Source organism: Mustelus asterias, chromosome 19, assembly GCF_964213995.1.
Source record: "Mustelus asterias chromosome 19, sMusAst1.hap1.1, whole genome shotgun sequence".
NCBI lineage: Eukaryota > Metazoa > Chordata > Chondrichthyes > Carcharhiniformes > Triakidae > Mustelus > Mustelus asterias.
In genome coordinates this window covers 76,222,049-76,227,703 of record NC_135819.1, presented here as the reverse complement: position 1 = coordinate 76,227,703, position 5,655 = coordinate 76,222,049, and the positions used below count along the sequence as shown (strand labels likewise).

At 45.7% G+C, this 5,655-nt stretch overlaps 1 non-coding gene across 1 annotated transcript; it reads right to left on the bottom strand.

Moving 5' to 3' along the window:
* Positions 1-4,949: 4,949 nt before the first annotated feature.
* trnas-gcu (transfer RNA serine (anticodon GCU)) lies at positions 4,950-5,031 on the bottom strand. The gene has a single exon. It is a non-coding gene; the product is annotated as a tRNA-Ser (tRNA).
* Between the last annotated feature and the right edge of the window lie 624 nt (positions 5,032-5,655).

Below are 5,655 nucleotides of genomic sequence, written 5' to 3'. Positions count from 1 at the left end.
GGTGCGAGGGGCAAGGTTTAAAGGAGATGTACGAAGCAAGTTTTTTTACACAGAGAGTGGTGAGTCCCTGAACTCGCTGCCGGGGAAGGTAGTGGAAGCTGATATGATAGTGACTTTTAAGGGGCGTCTTGACAAATACATGAATAGGATGGGAATAGAGGGATACGGTCCCCCGAAGGTTAGGGGTTTTAGTTCAGTCGGGCAGCATGGTTGGCACAGGCTTGGAGGGCCGAAGGGCCTGTTCCTGTGTTGTAATTTTCTTTGTTCTTTGTTCATTGTTCAGAGAGTGGTGGAATTCACTACCACAGAAAGTAGTTGAGGCCAAAACATTGTGTGATTTAAAGAAGAAATTAGATATAACTCTTGGGGCTAAAGGGACCAAGGAATATGGGATGGAGAATAGGATCAGGATATTGAATTTGATGATCAACCATGATCATAATGAATGGTGGAGCAGGCTCAAAGGACCGTATGGCCTACTCCTGCTTCCAGTCTCTATGTTCTATGTTTACTTTGCTTCTGTCCTCCACTAGGGCTAAGAAAGGGTGCTTAGAATTAGTGTTGTAGTGTTCCCAGAAAAAGCCTCTCTCACTTCATCGAGCGTAGAATTCAACTCCTCTCCTATCTAGGGAATTTATTTTACATAAGGAGTTCTACCTGACAGGAGGATAATAATACAATAGGGTCCTTGATGACAAAACCTCCACAGGGACAAATTGGGCAATCCAGCTTTGCATTGAGTTTCCTGTAATTTTCAATATAACAATGTATCAACAGTTTCAAAGACGCCAGTGTAGAATGAGACCTTCAGACCTGTTTAAAAGTGTAATTATTCTGCAGATTATGTCAGACTTGCTGACTACTGTTGTGTTGCATGCCTTAGTGAGCTTTGGTCTACAAGGCATTTTAAAGGGAGCTGTCATCATTTAAAAGGAAAAGCATTGGGGACATTTTATTGAAAATCGTCCAACTGTATGACCTGCTGACATTAATCACAGCACTTGTGCCTGATGCCATTATAGCGAAAACACTGTGCAGTTCTTCAATGCGGTACGCATGGTGTGCTGTGCCGTTAGAGATCTGATGAGGCCCCCGATGTCCTTTCAGGCTAATGACAAAGATCCCATGGCATTATTTTGAAGAAGAGTAGGGAGTAGGGCGTGGCATGGCGGCACAGTGGTTAGCACTGCTGCCTCACAGCGCCAGAGACCCCGGTTTGATTCTCGGCTTGGGTCACAGTCTTTGTGGAGTCTGCACGTTCTCCCCGTGTCTGTGTGGGTTTCTGAAAGACGTGCTGATTAGGTGCATTGGCCATGCTAAATTCTCCCTCAGTGTACCCGAACAGGCGCCGGAGTGTGGTGATGTGGGAATTTTCACAGTAACTTCATTGCAGCGTTAACGTAAGTCTACTTGTCACAATAATAAATAAACTTTAAACCTCAAAAGTTCTCCCTAATGACCTGGTCAATATTTATCCCTCAATCAACATCACGAAGAGACAGATTATCTTTTAATTCTCGCACAAAAAAACAGAAAATGCTGGAAAATCTCAGCAGGTCTGACAGCATCTGTGGAGAGAGAATAGAGCCAATGTTTTGAGTCTGGGTGATCTTTCGTCAGAGCTGGTGACTTGACTCTATTTTCTCTCCACAGATGCTGTCAGACCCGCTGAAATTTTGCAGCATTTTTGGTTTGTGTTTCAGATTCCAGCATCTGCAGTATTTTGCCTTTATCTTTCGCTTGCTGCTTCGTGGGAACTTGCCTTGACCAATTTGGCGCCACATTTCCTCCATTACAACAGTGACGACACCTCCAAAGTCCTTCATTGACTGTAAAGCACTTTGGGACAGCTTGAGGTCATGAAATACAAGTCTTTAGAATCATAGAATCCTACAGTGCAGTAGGAGGCCATTCGGCCCATCGAGTCTGCACCGACCACAATCCCACCCAGGCTCTATCCCCATAACACCTTGCACTTACCCTATCTAGTCCCCCTGAAACTAAGGGGCAATTTAGAACGGCCAATCCATCTAACATATCTTTGGACTGTGGGAGGAATCCGGAGCACCCAGAGGAAATGCACGCAGATACAGGGGGAATGTGCTAACTCCACACAGACAGTGACCCAAGCCAGGAATCGAACCCGGGTCCCTGGCGCTGTGAGGCAGCAGTGCTAACCACTGTGAACTGTGCCGCCCTTTCCTTTACTTCCTCGCTCTGTCCTGACAGAGTGATAGCTTTGCACAGGCTTCTTCCTGAAGAAAGTGTTCTTTTAAACTTATGGCTGCTTGAGACACATGAGGAGATTTCCCAGTTGGTTATATTCAATTAATGAGCACAAAGAAGGAACATGAACGTAAGAAATCAGAGCAAAAGCCAGTTGCACATCTCCTAAATCTACTCTGCCATTCAATATGATCATGGCTGATGTGACCTTTCCACCCTAACTTCATGCACTTGATTTCCTTGGTTGCCAAAAATCTCTGAGTCTCATACTCACTGACTGAAGATTTATACCCCCTTGGGGCAATGAACTCTAAAGATTCACAACCCTCCACATCTCAGTCCTAATCTTGGCTGATCCTTCATCTTGAGGCGATGGGCCCCAGTTAAAATGTTGGCCAGCACCATGTCAACTTTAAACACGGCTTCCTCTCAATGATAATACGTCAGGGGTGACCTCAATGAGTTAAGAGTGGGACTTCTGCTGCTCAGGGACAGAAAATCCCACCCACAAGAGTGGCTAATGCTGACTCGATGGGGGGTATCGAGCAGATGAACTGAAGATGAATCCCAGACTTCAGCTAAATCTGAGCATTTTGGTCAGGGATGATTTGGTGACCCCAGTGGCAGTGGGATGCTGTTCCTGATTGCGCGTCTTTACGAAAACAACATCAATCCTCCGACATTCATATTGTGCCATTGACACACAGAACATCCTGCCATACTTCACAGGGTGGTACGGTGGCACAGTGGTTAGCACAGTGCCAGGGACCCGGGTTTGAATCCCGGCTTAGGTCACTGTCTGTGTGGAGTTTGCACATTCTCCCCGTGTCTGCATGGGTTTCCTCCGGGTGCTCCAGTTTCGTCCCACACTCCAAAGATGTGCGGGTTAGGTTGATTGGCCATGCTAAATTGACCCTAGTGTCAGGGGGATTAGCAGGGTAAATATGTGGGGTTACGGGAATCGGATCTGGGTGGGATTGTGGTCGATGCCGAGTTGATGGGCCGAATGGCCTCCTTCTGCACTGTAGGGATTCTATGAGCATAACAAACAAAATTTGATACTGAGACATATAAGAAGATTAGAGGCTGAGTGAAGCAGAAACTGCGGGGGGAAGGAGTTGGGGACGACGTTCCTGGGGTGTTACCCCCAATGGGCACAGGTGGCACAGTGAAAAGCACTGCTGCCTCACAGCGCCAGCGACCAAGGTTCGATTCCTGGCTTGGGTCACTGTCTGTGCGGATTCTGCATGTTCTCCCTATGTCTGCGTGGGTTTTTTCCGGGTGCTCCGGTTTCCTCCCACAATCCAAAAGACGTGCTGGTTAGGTGCATTGGCCGTGCTAAATTCTCCCTCAGTGTACCGGAACAGGCACCGGAGTGTGGCGACTAGGGGATTTTCACAGTGACTTCATTGCGGTGTTAATGTAAGCCTACCTGTGACACTAATAAACGTTGGGTGCCCACAAAGGACACACAAAGTGAAACCTGCCAAGTTAGTTGTCCTTCTCCATTCCTTTTCCAGCTACATAAGTTATCGCAGTGAAGGGAGAATAAGCTTCTTAAATGGCAACTAACTGGCCACTTAAGAATCTTAATAGGCCTAATGGTGGAAGGATTGCCTCAGACCTTACCGACCGCCAAGCAATATGAGGAGCAGGTTGGCTGGTTGAGGAGGAATTTGAGGGGCTGGCCACTCGCTTAGTTAAATGTGATTCCACCCACCTCCCCATCACCCCTCCTCCCCACCCCCGACCCCACCAGCCCGCCACCCCGCCGCCTTCGAATATGTCCCTTTGAATCTGGATACTGTGCAGGGGTGGCACAGTGGCACAGTACATAGCATAGCTGCCTCACAGCACCAGGAACCTGCATTTGATTCCCGGCTTGGGTCACTGTCTGTGTGGAGTCTGCACATTCTCCCCATGTCTGCGTGGGTTTCCTCCGGGAGCTCTGGTTTCCTCCCACAGTCCAAAGATGTGCAGGTTAGTTGCATTGGCCGTTCTAAATTCTCCCTTAGTGTACCCGAAAAGGCACCAGAGTGCGGTGACTAGGGGATTTTCACAATAACTTCATTGCAGTGTGACTGATAAATAAAGTTTTTACTTTTAAGATTCAGTCCTGATGATATTATTTGAGGGTCAGTGCAATTTCTCAGTCTTTATATACAAAGCCATCCAGTACAAAATGGGAATCCAGGGTAGGTTTTGAAAAACCTTTGAAAAACTCAATTCAGATTTGTAACAACAATTTGGGGGTATTGCTAAAACTTTTTGTTTACACTTTGTTGGTTCAGGAATAAAAACAGAAAATGCTGAATATCCATCAGCAGCTGTTAAAAAAATAATATTGAGTATGTCAGAATTGCAGAATTAAGTTCAATTTAAAAGTAAAGTTCATTTATTAGTCACAAGTAAGGCTTACATTAACACTGCAATGAAGTTACTGTGAAATTCCCCTAGTCGCCACACTCCGACACCTGCACAGGTCAATGCACCTAACTAGCATGTCTTTCGGACTGTGGGAGGAAACCGGAGCACCCGGAGGAAACCCACGCAGACACGGGAAGAACATGCAAACTCGACACAGACAGTGACCCAGGCTGGGAATTGAACCCGGGTGCCTGGCGCTGTGAGGCAGCAGTGCTAACCACTGTGCCACCGTGCCACCCAAACACTAACCAAATCATTAGTTCACTCACAATAAGGAGGCAGAGCAAATGCATCACCGACGAGGATGGGATTCGAACCCACGCGTGCAAAGCACAATTGATTAGCAGTCCATCGCCTTAACCACTTGGCCACCTCATCATTTATTGGTAATTTGAGCCACTGGGAATAATTGTGGCAGGAATAAAATACATATCGGAGATTTAAAATGACAGCTGATTCACCATCCTCTGTTGGACACTATTTCACCCAAGTTAAAATTAACTCCACTTAATTTGAATAATTCAAATTTTTATTTTCAGAAAATGGGATTATAATCCAATTAGTTTCTTTGAATTACTGAATAAATTAATTTTATGGAGGATTCAATATCATACTTATGAATGTCTCTTATCAGAATGTTGTTCCTGATAAGATAATAACATCAAACCAGCGTTATTTAAAGTTCATTAAAGTTTATTGCAGTGTTAATGCATGCCTATTTGTGACAAGAATAAAATAAATCATAGAGTAAATGTGTGAGTTATTTTATTGTTGTCACAAGTAGGGTTACATTAACACTGCAATGAAGTTACTGTGAAAGTCCCCTAGTCGCCACACTCCGGCGCCTGTTTGGGTACACTGAGGGAGAATTTAGGACGGCCAATGCACCTAACCAGCACATCTTTTGGACTATGGGAGGAAACCAGAGCACCCGGAGGAAACCCACAAAGACATGGAGAGAATGTGCAGACTCTGCATAGACCCAAGCTGGGAATAGAACCC